This window comes from Gordionus sp. m RMFG-2023, chromosome 3 (assembly GCF_954871325.1).
Source record: "Gordionus sp. m RMFG-2023 chromosome 3, tfGorSpeb1-WG-v2, whole genome shotgun sequence".
NCBI lineage: Eukaryota > Metazoa > Nematomorpha > Gordioida > Chordodea > Parachordodidae > Gordionus > Gordionus sp. m RMFG-2023.
The window spans coordinates 22,862,219-22,883,603 of record NC_088777.1 but is presented as its reverse complement, the minus strand read 5'-3'; the positions used below and the strand labels follow the sequence as shown (position 1 = coordinate 22,883,603).

The 21,385-nt window shown below is 24.3% G+C and overlaps 1 long non-coding RNA gene across 2 annotated transcripts in view; it reads right to left on the bottom strand.

Annotated features, from left to right (window-relative positions):
- LOC135927278 (uncharacterized) overlaps positions 1-14,425 on the bottom strand; it is a 31,149-nt gene extending 16,724 nt beyond the window's left edge. Inside the window, exons 1-3 of one of the 2 annotated variants that reach the window (XR_010572026.1) lie at positions 14,300-14,425; positions 13,752-13,814; positions 3,361-3,428 (exon numbers count right to left, since the gene is read on the bottom strand). This is a non-coding gene — a long non-coding RNA (uncharacterized LOC135927278). The remainder of the gene's footprint in view (positions 1-3,360; positions 3,429-13,751; positions 13,815-14,299) is intronic. The other variant, XR_010572025.1, reaches the window with a different exon arrangement.
- Between the last annotated feature and the right edge of the window lie 6,960 nt (positions 14,426-21,385).

Below are 21,385 nucleotides of genomic sequence, written 5' to 3'. Positions count from 1 at the left end.
TAGATAGTTTAAAGAAAAACGGATTCTTGACAAAATAAGAAAAAATGCAAATATTGGCATCATGCTAAACAAATTATAGGCACTATATATCTTGATATGCCAATATGTGATTCCTGATTAGTATTTCTAATTCATCGGGCAGTTTTCCCAGTCAATAAATAGATATTATAAGAGAAATAAAACTGTAATGATAGCCTAAGGCTGTATCATATAAATTGCGATTCAAAAATCAATTACATCTAAATACCTTAAGATTTCTTTCTCCCCGATTCATAATATTTTATAATGATTCTGCTATCTTTATAGATATTTTATGTTAATTTTGGCTTTTTAAGACATATTGAAAAACTAGTTAAAATTTCATTATATTTTGATTCGATATTTACAAAAATTTGATATAAATCTGATTTTTTTATTAAAACGCAGACTTAAGTAGGAAATTTACCAAACCTTTAAAAGCACATAAAAAGAGTTATTAAAAATGTAACAAAGTATCTCAAATTGGTATCAACGAGAAAACAACAAATATAGATAGAAGCATGCAATTATAAAAAAAATAAATAAATCAAATATATTATATGGTAAATTCCATGAAGAATCAACAAAAAAACTTGACTTTCAACCTGACCCCCTTAGATTTTTCTAAAATTCTAACAAGAGTTTGTATACATTATAAACAAAAAAATATAATAAAACTTAACTCAATTCCCAACTCCGCGGCTGAGATATGGACCTCTAAATGTCGAATAAATAGGGCAATTTTGGGCAAACTGCACTCCATTTAATTTAAAATATTTTAAGATCAGTCATTTTTTATGTATCCTAATGGTAGGCCTACATGAAAAAAAATTAACTTTTTTCTCGTATTTTAAAATATAGGACTCGATGTCTCTGGTTGTAGCTTTGATACTTTTATAATTTAGTAAATCTACTTGTGTATATGTGATACCAATAAATATGGAATGGTAGCGAAGTATCAATTTAAATTAAATAATGGCAAATTTTGTCTATATTTATATAAAATTATTATGAAAACACAAATTATACCTAAGGGAGACCAGGATTATTGTCCATAAAAAATTGAAGTGTCATAAAAACTAGATGAAGCAAATATTACAAAATATTTAAATGTAGTTTTATTCTTCACATAGAAATATATATATTTACATTGGCGTAGAGAAGGGGGGGGGGGAAGGGGGTTGGGGTTGAAACTCCCCCCTCCCCCATAACCTCCGAAAAAATTTTTTTTTAAATTTTTTTCTTATTGCAAATAATTTTATTTAAAAAATGGTTTCAATTTATAAATAAAATTATATACGATATGAAAATGAAATACATTTAAAAAAACAAATAAGAATTTTTAGTTTTAAATGATAACATGTGGTTTAAAAATATATATTAAAAATTTTATGTAAAATATTAAATAACAATAAATATATATTGTTAATTTTTTCCCGCATAGTTAAATTAGATATTTATAAATTTAATGATAAAATTTATATTGTTAAACTAATTAGATAGTTTTAAAAATTTTAATTAATTTTTAAATAAAAGAAAAATCTTTTAATTTGGGGAATATAATGAGAAAGTAAAGGTGATCGCTAATATGTTTGGGATTAAATTTTTTTAATCTAGAGTAGTTTCTAGATAGTCCAATAGCTTAAATATTGATGCATCTACTATTGAGGATTTTTAAAAATAAATATTTTTACTCCCCTTATTGATACATTTTTATTTCAATTAAAGGAAAGATTTATTAGTCACAATTTTATTTTAAACATCTTTTATTTTTTTTTGCCGGTTGAGTCTAAATACACTTGAAACGCGAGTGGATATTAAGAAAGACGTCGAATCTTGGTATAAAAATTTTGATAGAATAGAGTATACTCTTTGACACCAAAACATGCTTTACAGGCCCTTTCCATGTATAATTGCACTTTATATCCCCTGCCTAATATCAAAACATTGCTTTTTATCTTAGCTACCTTACCGATTGGCACCTGCGCTAATGAAAGGTCTTTTTCAACTTTGAAAAGATTAAAAACCAATTTAAGAAATAGCACCGGTGAAAGCCGTTTAAATGGATTCGCAATATTAAATATATATAAGGAGATTATTCTAGATAAAAATTTGTTTCTAGATGAATTAGTCAAATCTCAGAGAAAAGTAGACCTCTATTTATAAATTCAAATTATAAAATTGCTATATTATTATAATATGATCTTTGTCATAATATTTTTATATTCAAAATGTAATTTATATTATACTATTTTTAATAAAAATATTGCATTTGCACTAAGAATTAATGATCTGCATCGGGCCTAATTTTTCAAGCCCGGTCCAGCTCGAAATTATTTTAAAAAAGTTTTGCGGCCCGAACCCGAAATTTTTTTAAAAAAGTTTTGTCGGCCTGGCCCTAATTTATTTAAATATAAAAATTCATTTTTATAATCACTTAAAATTATAGATGTATGTTATATGGTGTCTAGTTTTTATAAATAAAATCCAATATTTTTATTTTACATAAAAAATTTAACATAAAATTGATATATTTAGGTATATATTAAAAAATTTCCAAGGCCAGACCCAACCGGTCCGAATTTTTTTTAAAAAAATTAGGCCCGACCCAGCCCGATTTTCCTACTTTTGCGGATCTCTAATAAGAATTATTTATGTTTTATTTTAATATACTCATTTGTATTAATTATATTATAATAGTTAAATTAGATTTTTTTAAATACCGCACATGAATTTCTCATAATTTATTGTAATTCTATTTTTTTTAAATATAGTTATTTAGAATAAATTTTTAATATAATCTGTATAAAATTTATACATTTTGAAATTTATTTTATTGTATAAATAATAAATAAAATCTATAATAAAATTCTCTGCAAAATTTTGTTATATGCAAAAATTTAATTAAAATAATTATTTTTAACATAGAATAAGATATATTGAGTCATCATAAAAAATGGGAGGTTTGGGGGGCGATTTTATTCTTCTTTCTACACCGAATGGATTGAATTAATTTACAATTGACTAAACATTGATAAAATTTTCAGAATAATGCTTTCAGTCGCGTATTAATCATAAATTCGGCCAAAATTTTATTACTAATATTTTTTTCATTTATGCTGGCTACTATAGTGGTTAGACACCAATAAAGCACAAAATTGGCAAATTTTTAAAAGCGGTTTGGGGGCGAAGCCCCCAAAAGTTTTTAACCCCCCCTGCCCCATGAATTAATCTTGGCTACGCCACTTATATATCTCAACGGTAGAAATTAATATTTAATAAAAAAAAACTTTTAGTTTTTTTTAAATATAAAATTTAAATAAATGAAAATTTAAGAATTACGAAAAACATCCGGGAAACCTATTATCCTTTCGCGTTTCGTGTCATAGCGGTTCTTTATTCTTAGATTTCTTAATTTTTTTTATATAAAAATGTTAATCCTAAATAAATAAAAAGAAATAAAGAAATGATAAATATACTAAATTTATCAAGTTCATTAATATTATATATATCACCTGGAAGAACATATTGTAACTTAAAACTAATCTACAAAAAATTAATTAATCATCTTCATACTGTCATTCATGGCGAATACAACCTAGTGGCTTCTAATTTTCTTACAAATATAGCTAGATTTTTTTTATTCAGAATAATCCCTGCTAAGAAATGGCTAATACGCACTCCGCCATAACATTCCCCAGGTCTTAACATTTAATTAAAATTTAATTAAAATTTAATTTCAAAATATTAAATTACCATTAATATTATCAATATTTTTATATATGATAAAATTGAGATTACTTTATCATTTAGAATTGATATTTAGTAACTTTTATAAAAAAAATTATTAGTAAAAATCTTAAAAGTTACTTCTGACATATTAAAATAAAAATTTGCATTTAATTTCATTAAAATATTTCTGTGAAGCATTTATAGTACCATTGAAGCTTCTTATTAAAATACAGTTATGGGTTAAATTTGAAATATCAAAGTTTATTAGTTTTAAAATTATTTAAGAAGAAATTCCCTCCCCCGAGAACACTATCCATAGTCTCCCCTAGTCATATTTTCTATGGAAGGGGGTCAACCCCTAAACGTCTCCTTGTCTACCTCAATGCAAATAGAGTTCAGAAAAAATTTGAAATTATAAGAAAATCGGTTTAGGAATGACAAAGCTGTTAAATTTTCATCTAAATTTGATATTCCTTTATGTTCAAATAATTAAAAAAGAAATTTTTTGATTCCATTCAATAATTCCGATATTGATATTAATGACTTTACTATAAAAATTATTGATATTGAATTAAATTTGATAAATCGTGATATGTGCAAAGCATTAGATGTGTTTAATGCAATATCACCTATATCACCTATTTTATGTTTGAAAATATTATATTCCTATTAATAGACCATTATAAATTGCCTTATTAAATGTTTCTTAATTTGTGTAACTTGGGAGAGACAGAGGCTGGGTAAACCATTTTTACACATCAGTATGAAGGGAAACTGGGGCATGTGTTAGGTACAGGAGAAATTTATTCCACGCCATTTATAATCGAAATTATTAATTATTATCGACTAAGAGTGGAAATTTTTATTTAACATAAACAATTATGTCATCATTGACTAAAAAGATTTTAAAAAGATTTACCCAAATTTACAAATTAAACTTTAAAAATCTTAATAAGTAGATTTTAAGAAGAATTAAGCCATAATTTTTAATATGACAATTTTTTAGAATGATAAAATATAATTTAATTTTATTTTAAATGGCATTTATTATATGAGTGGGCATGGTTATGGGTAGTCTGAGGTACTTTTGTCCTATTTATTTAAAAAAATTTTATTTTAAATAATTTTAAATAAATATTTATCAATCTAAAATATAATTTTATTATAATATACTTTAAATATCATTTTATTTTAATTTATTTTTACAAAAATTCCCAAAATTTCTTAAATTTTTTTAAAATCTCTAAATTCAATTTTAATTTAATTCACTTAATTATTTCATATTATAATATTATCAATATATTAATATTCTTTAAGTCCTTAAGGGTTATAAGAATATTAAAAAATAATAATTTTATATTTAGACTCTCATTTCTTTAGTGGACCAACTATCACCTATTTTTAGATCAACCTATCCAGAGTACAACGTTGGACCAGGATTTTTTTTTTTCAAATTAAATTTTCTTAAAGAGGACAATATAAAATATATATTACCTATTAAATTTCTCATTCTTTGAGGATTCAGAATATGTTTTATTTATTTGGATTAGTTTAATATTATAGTTTATTAAACTTTCAACAAAAAGTGGCTTTACCCCTATCTCCCCTACTTATATCGAATTGTATTTAGATAAATTCATATTTAAAAAACTAATTTTACATAATATATTAAAAAGTAAGGCTTTTCCTAATAAGATTTCTCTAATATTTTTATTTTCTTTGTCACTTAATCAAAACATATATATTTTACTATTATATCTTAATATGGTAATGATTAAATTTATTTATCGATAATGCTATCAAGCTTTATAAATAGAACATATATTGTTAAATAATTCTATATCAAATATTATAAAATTTGTGCATAATCATTTTTCTTGTATTTGCAATTCAGTATAACTATCATTAAATAAATAAAATTAGCGTAAATGGATTATTTTTGTGTTTTAAATCAGTGTTGTTAAACAACCCGATTTGGGGTCGATTTTTAAAAATGGCTGCTTAAGATTTTAGCCAAAATAATATTATGTAAGCCTCGAGATTTCGTAAATAAAAGTCTAAGCCTATCTACAATATATGAGAAAATCTTCAGGTTTACATATATGGCTAAAATCTTAATTGGGCTGTTCATAAAAATCGACCCAAATCGAAACCGTTAAACAACACTAATATACATTTGTTATTAAATCAATAAAATTTATGTAAAAGATATTATTCTATCATTTAAATCAGTGCCTCAAAGATTTGTAGAACTATGCCAAAAATCGTTCCATTTGACCCTGGTCTCCCCTACAACTGTTTCATAATGTTTATTTTAAAATTCTATCTAAGTGCGTGACAAAATTGATATGATATATTTAATTCCAAAAATAACATTTTATTATAAATATTTAGAAAAATCTTGATTTGGTGAATAAAAGCAACTATAAAAAAAATTAAGACTCCAGTGATTACATAATAATAAAAATTTTCATATATATTATTAAAAAATATCCCACATACGAGATAATATTTAAAAAATATATTTTATCCTAATTTGGTATTCTTTAAATGATATATTACTTTTTTAAATCAACTTGACATTCATTTTTTAAATAAATTAAATTTTTCCAAAAATTTGTTTTTCTACTATTCAAAACCTTGAAACCTTCCGTCGGCCAAGGGGTGCGAACATTTATGTTATGCCACTACCCGCAACTAAATTGTAAAAGTATCAATGCTTTAAGAAGGGATGGGACATAGTGTCTCATATTTAAAAATACGATAAAAAGTTAATTTTTATAATTTGAAAACTATGTAAAAAATGAATATATAAAATTCATTCAGAAGTTCATTACAAAATTTTTTAAAATTTATTGGGTAGGGATTGTATATAGCGAAATACTTTTCCGACAAAATCAGACTTTTTTAAAGAAAAGCAATCAATAATTAATTTATTGTTGTAAAAATAAAAGAAATAACAACACCCATAAATAATCGTCTTACCGAATCTTGATGTGAATTAGAGAAATTTTCATTTTTTGCGAACAACTTTTTGCTTATACCATTTACCAAGTGGATTGAAAAATTTAACATAAATCTAGAAGGTAGGCCAGGATTTTTTATAGCTCGTAAAGTAAATAATTATAAAACCTCATAGTATATATAATTTGTCATTTTAAGTATATAGTATTACATTTTTATTCCTTTCTATTACTTCTATTTCAAAATAAATGTCCAATATTTTTCAAAATTTTGTTTTTTGAGTAATTTTTTCTTGGGAATAAATGAACAAATTAATCATTGTTGCATATAAAAATCCATATTATTTATAAAATATATATTTATTTAAAAATATATGTAAAAATTTAAAATAATTAATTTTTTTTTCCGGTCATAGGTTACTTTATTTGAATATTTACTGATATAAAATATGTTATCAAAATGTAATAGCATATAATTAATTTTTTTAAAAGATAAAATTAATAGAGGTGAAAAATGTAGAAATAGAGTTTACGGGAAAGGATAGGGGATAAAAAAAGGAATCTAGGGATATGGAAGATTATTCAATGGTAGAGATAAAACTTAGATAGTTAAAGCGAATAATGGCGGTAGCAAGTCTTTGACGTTAGAAGAGGGATTCCTTAGTCTAATCGGTTTTTTCGCTAATCTGTTTGCCTAATTCTTTAAAAAAACGTTGAGCTTTGCTACCGAAGGTGGTGAGAATGGAGCAGGCGATGGGTTTGAATAAGAATTGCATGTTATTTTATCAAATTTAAAATGAGTGTGAAATGGCTTAGAAATGACTCGTTGCTACCTCTTAAATGTGGCCGCAAACCCCACTCTCATCGAAGATCATATTTTAAAGTATTACTATTTTATTCGAGAAAACTGATATTCTATTATAAGGAAGTTTTTCTTGTAGAAATAGTATTAGAGTGGTAAAAAATCACTTTTATTTTTATTTTTAATTATAGGAGTTATAGTGCGCACAAATTGAGCGTTTCAAACGCTGCGTTACAAATGCAACATTTTAAATAAGTTCTTTAAAAAAAGGATTTGTCTTTTGAAAATTATATTATCGTATGCGTTTTTATTTCTTTAATTTCTAAATATTCCTTTTTAGGATATAAGTAAGATATTTATATTACATTTTATATAATATTACACAGCGAATAATAATAAAAAGTAATGAAAAAGCAAACCTATTTGCGTTTTTTTAAATGGTTTTGCACGAGGTCTTTTGAAATGCATTATTTGCGCTTGAAACGCAGCGTTTGAAACGCTCAATTTGTGCACACTATTATACTTATTTATCTAACATATATATAACTATAGTTTAATTCTTTGGAAAAAAGCCATGCTTGCCATAACCCCCAGGGGACATCATATATCTAAATTAAAATCCTTGAGGAATAATATAAATATAAATCAGAGACCTGTAGACCCGAACCAAAGCCTGACCGGGCCATATATTTTTTTAAAAAAAATAAACCCGGGCCGAGCCTATAAAAAATTTAAAAAAAATTGTATAAAAGAATAATTTATTACATTCATTCACTTCCCATATTTCCTATTTTGATTTAAACCATTTATATAGATAGAATACTCATATATAGTTTATAAAATAAAAGTAAAATTGTTACAGTTCACTAATATCTTTATTTTTTAGTCAAATCATACCATTTAAATTTGTCCTTATAAACTCTACTTAACTAGGTATAATATTTATTAATTTATGAGTCTTATCTTTATATTTTATATCATGTATTATATATAAATTTAACAATCTACGATACTTTTATGTCATATCATAATTAATAAAGTTTTTTTTATACAATATAATCAAATTCAATCACTAATATTACATGTAATTTTTTATATAAAATTTTAAACTTGATAATTTATTAGAAGATAATTTACAATATAATATAACCAACCAATCACATCACATTATTTTAATATGTACTTATTTGCTTTACTGTACTAGGTAAATAAAAAGTTATTTATTTAGAGGTTAATCATTATAATTTTTATTTTTAGTCTATCAAACATATATTACAAAATAAAATAAATTTCGCCAAAAATGAACACAACTGTATTTTTCCTTTGTATTAAATGAAAAATGATCTTCATTTTGGAATAAAGACTTTAACTTTAAAATTATTATTATATTAAAGTATTTCACATGGGATGAAAAACGAATCATAATGTCGATATATAAAAATATTTCTAACCCTGTAAAAAAACCGGGCCAAATTTCTTAATGATGCGCGTCGAGCCGGGCCAGCTTTGAGGATATAAAATCCGGGCCTGGTTAAAGAATATAAATTTAAAATATCCGGTCTAACCCACATTTTTTTTATTTTACAAACGGCTGGTTAGTAGGCCTAAAAAATATTCTTTTTCGATATTCTATTCGATTTGATTTAACTCGCATTTTATGAATAAGAATGGCACAATTATTGTTCATGTTATTCGAAATTATTCGCATTATTATTCATATTATTTGAAAATAATATTATAATTCGTATTCGAAATTATTTCTAAATATTCTTTTATATTAGTAATTTTAAGGGAATATTATATTTTTTAAAGTCTTTATTAAATTTTCCCAATGGATTTTTTAAATTTATTTTGCTTTATTTTAATTACTTCTTTTTTTTATCTTCATAAGAAGTGACACATTTAATTGTTGTATATATGATAATTTAATTTAATTTTCTTAAATATTAATAATTTTATTATATATATTACGGATAAGGTTATGAAATCATTTGGTTTTATTTCGCTTGTTATTTTCTGTAAATCTTGATATGCTAATGACAATTAACTTAGTTTTACTAGAATCCTTAAAGGTGTTATTTTAAAACATCCACATCTGTCTATAATTTTTTTTATAAACATTAGAAAAAATTTCGAATTTAATAAAATATTCGACGAATAGAATAATGAATTTAATATTCTATTCGATTCGTACTAATACGAATAGCAAATTCGTATTTTGTAGGCCTACTGGATAGTGCATTAGTTACATCTGGAGATCTCGGATATAACTGAATTTATCTAAATGTTAAAAAGGAATGTAATTAATTAAAAGTTAATATTATAGTGATAAGATAAGAGAAACATTTTGAATATTGAATCATCTAATATATATCTAATATATATAATCTCCATAATCAAAACATGATCGTTTTCGTATCTTCCTAATGTATTTAAAATTTAAGGAGACTATATAGTGTAATGTTATTTTTTTGCTCACTACGAGAGTAGAACCTCAAACCTCTTGTTTCAAAGGCGAATGTGAATATAATTAAATTTAAAATATTAATTATATATATATTAATTAATAGCTGATATTTTTGAAATTTTGCCGTTTATTACTAGCTGAAGGGGTTTAAGGGTAATTATTTAGTTTGTGTGTATGGTATATATATACTTTTTTAATAAATTTTTTAAAAATATTAAAATTTAGGAGAAAAAGAGGTAAAATTGTTACAAAGTATACCTTGAGCATGTATTAGAAATATCAAAATTTAAATTTGTGATGGAAATCATACTAGATAAAATTTAAAATAGAGAGGCTTTAAGATTTTTGAATTTTAAATATGGGTTATACATTGGCCTAAAAAATTTTTTTTGCAGACATAGCCAGGCCCTTATCAAAAAACCAAGTCATTGGGTACTTTCATAAAATTTTACCATTTATTTTTATTAATAAAAATGTCTTAAATTTAATTTTATATTTAGAATAAAATTTAGATTTGTAATAGAAATCATATTGGGTAAAATATAAAAGCCAGGCGATTTCTGTAAAAAAAATTTCAGGCCAATGTCTAGCCCATATTTAAAATTAAAAAACAAAATTATATGGTCTTTGGCGGGCTTGAGAAAATTTTCCCAACAATATGGTTTTCAGAGATTTACCTATCTCCAGGCTTGAGAAAAAATTACAAAATTATTATGGGTTGGCCAGGTTTGAGAAATTTCAGGCCGATGTCTGATCAATATTTAAAATTAAAAAATTTTCAATCATATCTATTTTAAATTTTAACCAATATGATTTCTATCACAAATTTAAATTTTATTCTAAATATAAAATTAAATTTAAGATATTGTTATTAAATTATAATAGAAATAAATGGAATATAAAATTAAATTTAAGACATTGTTATATAGAAATAAATGGCAAAATTTTATAAAAGTTGCATGAAACTTGGTTTTTTGATCAGGCCTGGCTATGTCTGCAAAAATAAATTTCAGGCCAATGTCTACCCCATATTTAAAATTAAAAAATTTCCAAGCATCTCTATTTTAAATTTTATTCAATATGATTTCTATCACAAATTTAAATTTTATTCTAAATATAAAATTAAATTTAAGACATTATTAAGAAATAAATGGCAAAATTTTGGAAAAGTTGCATGGGACGTGGTTTTTTGACCAGGCCTAGCTGTGTCTGCAAAACAAAATTTTGAGATCAATGTATAGCCCATATTTAAAATTCAAAAATTTTGAAGCATTTATATTTTTAATTTTACCCAATATGATTCCTATCACAAATTTAAATTTTGATATTTCTAATACCCTTAATGCTCACGGGTTACATTGCAACAATTTTATCTCTTTTTCTCCTAAATTTTAATAAAAGTATATTTAGTACCATTATACACAAACTAACTAATTACCCACAACCACGTCATTTTTGACGGGTTATTAGCTAGTATAATTATTATATAAATATTTTATATATTTCTTCTGATCGCCTCTTTTGTACTTCTAACGGCCTCAAATATTTACATTTTCTTGCGGTCTCATAGGACTGGTTTTAATTGTTAACATACCTATTTTTTTATAGCGATTGCGTGTATAAAATATATAAATTAAATTTTTTTTTGTTTTTGTCAAAAAAATTTTATGAATCGTGTTGCTTATGATCGACATATCATTGTAATAAAGTATTAAACAAATTCGCAAAAGCATTAAAATGATTGACATTTCAAAAATTTAACATGTTTGTTGTAGGGAGTAAATTTTTTAAAAAAAATAAATTTTAATAAAATATCAGAATGTATTTTAGGAGAAAAAATATTTTTTCCAAATAATTATTTATTTAATTTTTATTTAAATAATTTTAAGTCAATACGATAATAGCCTCCATATTGAATTGATAATGTAATTAAAAATATATATATTTATAAAAATAAATTATGATTATAATGTTTGTTTTTTGTAAAAAATTCCTAACATAGATTAATAAAATAATTATAAATTTAATTATCATAATTACACATTCTTATGAGAATAAATATAGAGCTTGAATATTGCAAGTGACTTAACAATTATTTATAAAAATTTTGAATTTTATTGTTGTAGACTATATAGGACTTTAATGTAACCAATAAGGGAAGAAGAAATTTTCACTTTTCCTGTTTTGTAAATATACCTTTAAGGAAATATAACCCCAAAATAAAAAAGGAACCTGTAAAACAAAAATTGGTTTAAAAAATGTGATAATGCCAAACGTCTTCATAACGAGGGCTTAAATATAAACACCTATTTGTTTTATTTATATCAAATTTTTAAAATTATTAAGTCAATGATGGCAAAATATGAATTATGAGTAAAGAACATCAGCATAACCAAAGTAGGGGACACAAAATCTCTCCTCCTCCCAATTAAAAATAAGTTTCTTTACACTGGAAATACCCCTACACCTCTGACCCCTTCTTTCCAAGAAATAAATGAAATCAATACAATAGTTTTAACCAAGCCAAAGGCAAGTAAAAATCTGTTCTAAAGCCCATCAATACGCACTATAAACCCCTCTCCCTAGAAAAATCCTGGGTATGGTTATGATTCCGATAGTCATATTTTTAGTTTAAAAATTTTATGTAGAATCTTTTATTAGAATTTTTGGTAACATTTCCTAAAATTATTATTAGTTAGTATACTTCACCATATAAAACGTTAACTTAAAATATAATAAATTTTATATATTATAATCAATAGATAAAATGATTCGGATAACATGATTAAAAATTTTAAAATTATATAAATCCGGGGCATAGGAGGAGGGAATGGACTAATTAAACAAAAATATTTAGATGTTGGTGGATGAGGCTACGTAATTATTCAAATAAAGAAGATTAAGAAAAAATATGTCCAAGCTTTATTTTCAGTTAAATGTTTATGCATACAATCACACTATATTTAAAAAGATATATATATTTAATATTTAATTCATCAAATAGATGTCGGCCTAACGCCAGTGATCCGAAAAAAAAATTCGGCCAGGTCTCACGAGTAAAAAATTTAAGAGCCACTGAAATAATTTTTCAAAAATCTTTGTCGGTTAGTTAGTGCAGGCCGACCTCTAGAAACATATTTAAAAAGCCTTTAATTATTAAAATGGATTTGATAGTGCAAGAATAAACTTGGGTTAAAAAAATGTTAAATATATATATAATTAAATCATATATTTATAATACATCCGAATTTAAATAATTTATTTTTTAAAAAGGGCCATTTTAAAACATTTTTATAAAAATAATTTGTTAATTATTAGATATATATACTTATAATTAATTTAACTTTTATACTATATCGGGATTTATTGATTACGATATATTATATAAAAATAAATACATAGTATATTATTTAGAATATTTTTTTTAAATAAATATATTGGATATTAAAAACAACATAAAATTTGCGAATTTTGAGAAAATTATATTGTATAGCAAATTTTGGAATATTATTATTTTATTTATTTTTTTAAAAAAATTAAATTTTAATCATCTAATTTTTACGTATATATATAAATATATAATAATATTATATATTTATATAGCAAAAGATATATATGTTATATTTGATAAATAATTTAAATTAATCATAAATTTTTAATAATTTTCTAATTAATTAATTGATTAATAAAAAAAATCGAAACTAATTTCATTTTTCATAAATATCAGTATATATATTAATATTTTATAAATATATAATATTATTAATACTCGAAGATAAAAAAGAAGAATCTTTTGATGCATCTTGATTCGTAGATATTCGCCTAAGGAAACCTGAGAATTGGGTATATTATATAAGATTAATCAATATATCTTTAAAAAAATCTTGAAATCAAAATGAATGATGAAGAATATAATCACAATTATTTTTGAAAAATCGAAAGGTTGTGTTTTAATAAAAGGTAGAAAAGATATTATTAGGTAAATATGATTAATATTTTATTTATAAATGGTTTTTTTTTATCAAAAAATATAAATTGATGATTTTAAAAAATAATTAAGATTAATAATTCATCATGGATAAAAAATTTATTAATTTTTTAGGCATATTATATCTGTGAAATCATAAATATTTTATATTAGCGATTTTCATTAAATTCAATTTTATTTAATATAACGAAATTATGCCTAAAATTGAATTCCATACTTACTTATAAATATCTAGTATATAGGTATATAATGAATATATATAAAATAAATCAACTTTAAGAGTTAAAAAAAGAGAAGAAATTTTCTAACTTTATATATAACCATTTTACTTGTTGTCGTTCTCCCAGGATTTTTCAATTTCCAGGGCAGAATATAATAATTCTTTGTTGCCTAGCGAGAATTAGAAATGTGTTAACTTTGTTACAAATTTTTTTATTCAGAAAAAATGATTTTTGGAATCCAAAATTTTTATATAAAATTTACGAAAAAAAATTTCACAAAATTATATATTTATAACGTATATTTAACATATATTACATTTTACATATATTACATTTTTCAAAAATAATAAAATAAATAAAAATAAAAAAGTTTATAAATTATTTAAATTAATTAATTATTTATGCAAATTCCTTTTCAAAATATAAAAGTAACATACAATAGACAATAGCCAACAAAAAAGTTAATACAATATTCATTAGCATTATATATTTATAAAGTATATTAGGAGTATTGCCTAACTTTTTATCTATTGGACTAATTCTCCTAAAATTTGTTAAAATGTGTACATTTATAACAATACCTTATACTCATTTATTTAATTTGAGCATTCCAATGAAAAAAATATTTAAAAAAAAATATTTAAGTTCTTTCAAACAAATCACATACACAATTGAAAAAAATACTGATTCAAATCAAATTACTGATATTTTATATAAATACTCATCAGGATTTTAGCATTATTCATATAAAAATTAAAACTTATGCATAATGGCATTTAATAATATTACATCAAAGGCAGAGCGTCAAGCCTTTTGATTAGGTTCGGTTCAGGTTCCAGGATTTTTATAAATATAGAGGAATTAAAAAAATAAAACACTCTTTATTAAAGCTAACCTATACTTTTATTTTCAATTTTTATTCGAATATATATTTTTGTACATCAAACTTTTATTCTTAAATTGATCCTTAAAGCTAAATCTGTATAGCTGGGACAGACATAATGGATAGACTTCGGGAGCTTTAATTTTCTTCGTTCCCAAGATGCAAAAATATCGATGTTTTTATTCCACTCGATTCCGTTAAAAGATTTTTTGTATTGTATGGCATATTTTGACTTTTGCTATTTTCATTTGTATTACAAATCGACTTCATGGTCGGGATAATCATCTTGACTTGAACTAATGGAAGGAAGTGAATTATATATCAATATACTTCACAAGGTCAATTACATGTTATGTTTGTATAAAATGCTTACTATTCCTGTTATTTTGTCATCTGACAATAATATTTAAAGGATCAAGATATAGACACGAACAGAATGCAACATTTTTTAGCTTTATCTCCCATGATTTTGGAAGAAAATTGGAAAATGTAGCATATTCCGTTTATTTAAAATCGGGAATTTTAAGAGATAAAGGCGATTTGAAATAGTTAATTTATATATTTTATAAAAACGATACATTTTTAGAAAAGTGAATATGTAAAAAATGGAAAACAAAATATAAAATTATTTTTTTATGTTATGAAGTAGGTTGTAAAACGGCTCAATTTTTAAAAACGGCTAATTCTATATTTTAGCCAAAAAAATTACGCAAGCTTCGAGATTTTATTAATAGCAAACCATTCTGCTATAATAGCAAAATCTCCAGGCTTGGGTAATATTTTTGGCTAAATTACCGGGTTATCCGTTTTAAAAAATAGAGCCGTTACACTACTTTGAAGTATATTTTATTGATAATATCAAAATACGCAATAAATAATTAAATTTAATTGAATTTAGAGATTTTAAAAAATCATAGGTTTTTTTAAAAAGAAAAACAATTTAAAATATTTAGATAAATATCTATTGAAAATTATTTGCATTTGTTTTAATCAAAACAAATTAATAGGACCAACTATCCAATGAACAACCATGGCCTACAAACTTTATAAATATCATTCAGAAATATTCATTAAGGTTTTATGATTCTGAAAAATTGAGATTAAAAAATGGTATCACAACAATTAGGCTTGGCGTCAATCGGTTATCTAATACAGTTGCAATTTATTAATACAAAGCAAAAGGATAATTAAATAGAAGTCATATTGAGGGTTGGATATCAAAAAAAAATTAAATACAAATTATTTTCTGATTTCTTTGGTGGACCAATTTACCATGTTATAAGATATTGAAGTAAAAAAATTCAAATTATTTTTTAGAAGTAAGGAATTATTAAAAGGAAAGTCTCATGCTAAAGGTTGAATTTTGCAATCATATCCAATGATCGTAAGAAAATAATTATTGACTTTAAAAAAGTTTTACCTTTAAAACTGACTCATTTTATAGATTTATTAAAAATCCTTAAAATAATTTTATTAATCACAAAAATATAATATTATTCTTAAATCATGGTTTCGAACTGAACCGCAAAACCGGAACGAACCATTATAATATTCTGAACCGTACTCTAACACAACTTTTATAAAAAAAATATAAAAGGAGCAAACCAATTTTAAACAAAAAACCGAAACGCGCTTTATTTAGAGGTTCAAAATTTTGGTTTAAATAATTTGATTTTTTGGATCAACATATCTTACAACATGGTAAATTGGTTCAAATCAGTATAAATATTGGTTTGTTAATTTTTTTTGATATTATTACATTTTTTATTGGTATTACATATTTAGTAAACAAAATTGAAATTTTTGTAAAAAAATGTATAAATAATTATTAGGACCAAACATTCAAAATGACTTCTATTTAATCATGGTAATACTAATAAATTTATAATAAATTTATAATAAATTGCAACTGTATTAGATACGTGCCAAATTTGCCGAATTGACGTGGAATCTTAAAAAAAATAGGGTCAAACTGTCCTAAAATTTAAATATTTAGATTTTAAAGCAGGGATGTGAACCCTTCGACAAAAAAGGGTCCAGATTCAGGCTCGGGTACAGGAATAAAATTTGAAAGGACCCGGGGGGTTTGGGTCCGGGTTCAGGGAACATAAAAATAATGACTCAAAATAAGATTTTTTTTATTATTATATTTCAATATATAATTCATAATTTACAAATGAAAAATTTAAAAATGAAATAATTTATATTTTATATGTTTTATTCTCGCACAATCATAATATCTTCTAAATTTTATTTTTTATTTTTTATTAAACTTTTTATTAACATAGTTTATAATATTAAAATTAACATATCGAATATAAAATAAAATAAAATAAAACATTATTTTATAAAAACGGAGGTGGGACTACAAGTTCCCAAAAAACATGAATTCTAAAATATCATCCTTGAAATTTCCACGTAAAGTAGACAATATATATTTCAAAGATAAAAATTCACGTTCTACCCATCCCTAAAATAGATAGTTATCTTTATAAAATTATTGTACTTGTGTCGCCGGTACAGCCATGAAGATTCTAGATAAGATATATAATTCTGGATATATTGAAGAATTTTCTTCCCAGAATTTTAAAATATTTATATTCTTATTTATTCTCTTAACTTCTGAGAACTTTACTATTAAAGATGCAATAGGCATTTTTTGATCCTCCTTTCTATCTGATGATAATTTGATTTTTTTTTCTCTATCTAAAAGTAAAATTTCTAGATCATCAATGTTGCTATCAATATTATTATCACTACAACCAATAGGTATTGTCGTAGCCTGCAATATATTGTAAATAGAGTTTTGCTTATGCCATAAATCCTTAAGATGGTCTTTAGCCATTTTGCTCAATACTCAATAAAACTTGATATCGAGGTCTAAATATATAGAAGCCAGGCGCGTACGCAGGAATTTGGTCTGGGGAGGGGGGGGGAATAGAGTTTTGCTTATGCCATAAATCCTTAAGATGGTCTTTAGCCATTTTGTTCAATACTCAATAAAACTTGATATCGAGGTCTAAATATATAGAAGCCAGGCGCGTACGCAGGAATTTGGTCTGGGGAGGGAGGGAGGGAGGGATAATAAAATTTTTTAAGAAATATTATTGTTTTTTAAAAATATCAAGCAAAAATTTATTAGGACTAATAACTATTTCTAATATACAATTTTAAATTAATGTGAATTAGAAAAAAATTATATGTAAAGAATCATTTAAATGACTTAAAATAAAAATTTGAATTTTTTGAGCCTTTAAAATTTATATATAAAGTATAAAAAATTTAAATGTTAGAAATATAAATTAATACTAGAGACCTTCATGGGCCTAGATTTTAGGACTAAGCCCGGCCCAGGCCCATCGTAAAAAAAAATTTTAAGCCCAAGCCCGGCCCGGCCCGTTTTTAATATTTAAAAAAATTCTCAAGCCCGCTATAATATTTAAAAATTTTCCCAAGCCCGGCCCAAGCCCATAAAATTATTTTATGTATACTTAACTTATGCTGAAGTAATACTAATAGAAATATAATATTTTATTTAGTAATAATATATATATATAATATTAATAAATGATATAAAATTTTAATTAATATTTTCAAATTATCATTTAAAAATAATATATTATCTACAATTTCGTTATTTAAATTTGTTCTTCTTTCTTCAATAACCCTTCCAATAGTACTGAAATTCCGTTCACTGGAAACATTAGATGCTGGAATTGCATGAATTTTTTTTATCCTATTAAATATCCTTAAAATAAGCTAAATTTGAATTTAAAAATTTAGGCCCAAGCCCTATTGCAAAAATTTCCAACAAACCCAAGACCTGCCCAGGCCCGCTAGAAAATTTATAATTAGGCCCAAGCCCGGCCCATGAAGGTCTCTAATTAATACACAAAAAGTTTCTTAGGAATAATTGTATTTTGTATGTTATATATTTATAATGCAAAATCCAATCTTCGTTGGGATTGAGCTAATTTTTCAATTATCTCATCCTTGCTTGTCATCAAATGCCTGTGAATATTCAAAAGATCCAAACCTTTCAATCTACTTTCAGAAGTTTTCTTGGTATGTTTTTCAGAGACCTTTAAAAAAACACCTGGGCTGGGCCTGAATTTTAAAAAAAAAACACCCAGGCCTGGTCTGAAAATTTTTTAAAAAAAATATCCGGGCCGGGCTGTATATTTTAAAACAAACTATATTTGAAATCGTTATTATTAGCTATATAAATCAAAAATTATAAATTATTTTTTAAAAATCCGGGTCGGGCCTGAAAATTTTATTTTGAAAATCCGGCCAGGCATCATAAGATACTTTAATATCTTCATGATGAAAATCCAACAAATATTTTTTTTTCTATCGAAAAAGGTTGGGAAGGCTTTTATGGAAGTAATATTTGCAGATTGGTAAGTGCTGCATGATGAAATAAAAACCATTCATTTATTTGGGTTATAAATGTATCTGTATCTATGATATACTCTTCTACTGATCCTATATTAATGTTTTAACTATGAGCTTGCCTTGCTGCAAGTCGAGGGAGATAAATATTAAACACGTATAGCTCTGCTTTTGACTTAACAATAACATATAAAATATGAAATTCTTCATCAACATTAGCCCTAATTTTCTTGAATTCTAATAAAATGCTCTCCGCTATTTTCATCTTCTTAATCAAGTCAATATCATGTTTTTGAAAAGTAATATATAAAATAGTTGCACAATTATATAATACATTCTAATGAAAAAAAAAATTTGGAATAAGCATTGAATCCAATAATTTTCTTGCTTCTGAGGAAATATTTCCTTCAGGCCATTTTGATATTTCAGTAATAGCAAATAATCGCTCTTCTAACTCCATAAAAGCTGTTACTGCTTGATGGCGGAGACTCTATCTCGTTGGACAAGGTTGCAATTTCTTTCTCCCTGTTTTGACAATTTCAGAATAATTATTATTTGACAAGAAATTTGAAAATGGTAGATAAATATTACGCTACTAAAAATTTGAAAATAATTAGATAATATTACGCCGGAAAACTTGAAATCGAAATTAATTGATAAAATAACTTAGTTGATAATTGTGATAATAAATGTAATTAAATATATATTTAATATGAGATAGGAATAAATATTAAAAAATATAAATTAATACAAACAATAATATTTTTGAAAAATATATCCGGCATCTGCATTTTTTGGCTGGGGGGGGGGGGGGGTTGTCCCCCTGTCTTTTACCCCGCTGCGTACGCGCCTGGTAGAAGCGTATACAACACTATTTTGCAAATATTTTTGCTTTCGAATTTTCATTTTTTCTAATATCTCATATAAAAGAACTGTAAATTTTTCTAAATCTAATCGGCATCTAATCCATATTCCTTAAAATCAAATAAACATAATTGTTCTGATTTTAATCTTAATATTGTTATTTTTAAAGGAACTAATACACTAGTAAGATCCTTTATTTGGCACCAATCATCTTCCGACAAAATGACTTCAAATGCTTTTATAATAAAATCATTACAGAAATCTTTCAAACTTAATAATCGTTCTAGCATCATACAAATTGAGCACCAACGTGTTGTGCATTATCATTTAAATTTAAATATTATTACTTGTACCAAAATAATTCACTTTCAAAATAATCAACGTATTTCTATAACATAGCATATTAATTGGAAAATAATTTATGATATCAATATCTAAATAAAATAGAAGTCCAGGAAGAAAATTGAAAGAAAAACGCGAATATAAAATAAATGATTCCACAAAAAAGTTAATAAAATTTATATTATTTTTTAAAAAAATATTTTTATTTTTAAAAATTTTTATAACACCTAGAATCCTTGGACCCTTCACTTTTAAAAAGAATCCGGGTCCAGGTTCGGGTTCAGCCAAAATACGAGGGTTCAGGAGGGTTCAGGGTCCGGGTTTTAAAGGCTATATTTATGAATCTAAATGATAAAGTCTGAAATATTTTTTGTAACACATTTTCCTCTATAAAAATTAAAATTTTTTTTAACTAATCATGTATCACATAATTATCCTTATTAAGCTTAAATTTTAAGTGTAAATTAATAGCTTAAATTATTGGGTTCCCCGATCTTTATTTTTTTATATATTTTCTCCCATATTTGAATAATTTAGTTTTCAATTACTTTTGTATTTTTTTGTATATTTTTTTAAAAGTTTTTATTATAAAAAAAATTATAAAGTATTTTTTGTATGTTTAAATTTCTTCTAATTTGGTTTGCAAATCTTTATTATAGAAGAAGGGATCCCGAAATGTGTTGAGTTATTATATGTTATAAGTGCTCTAA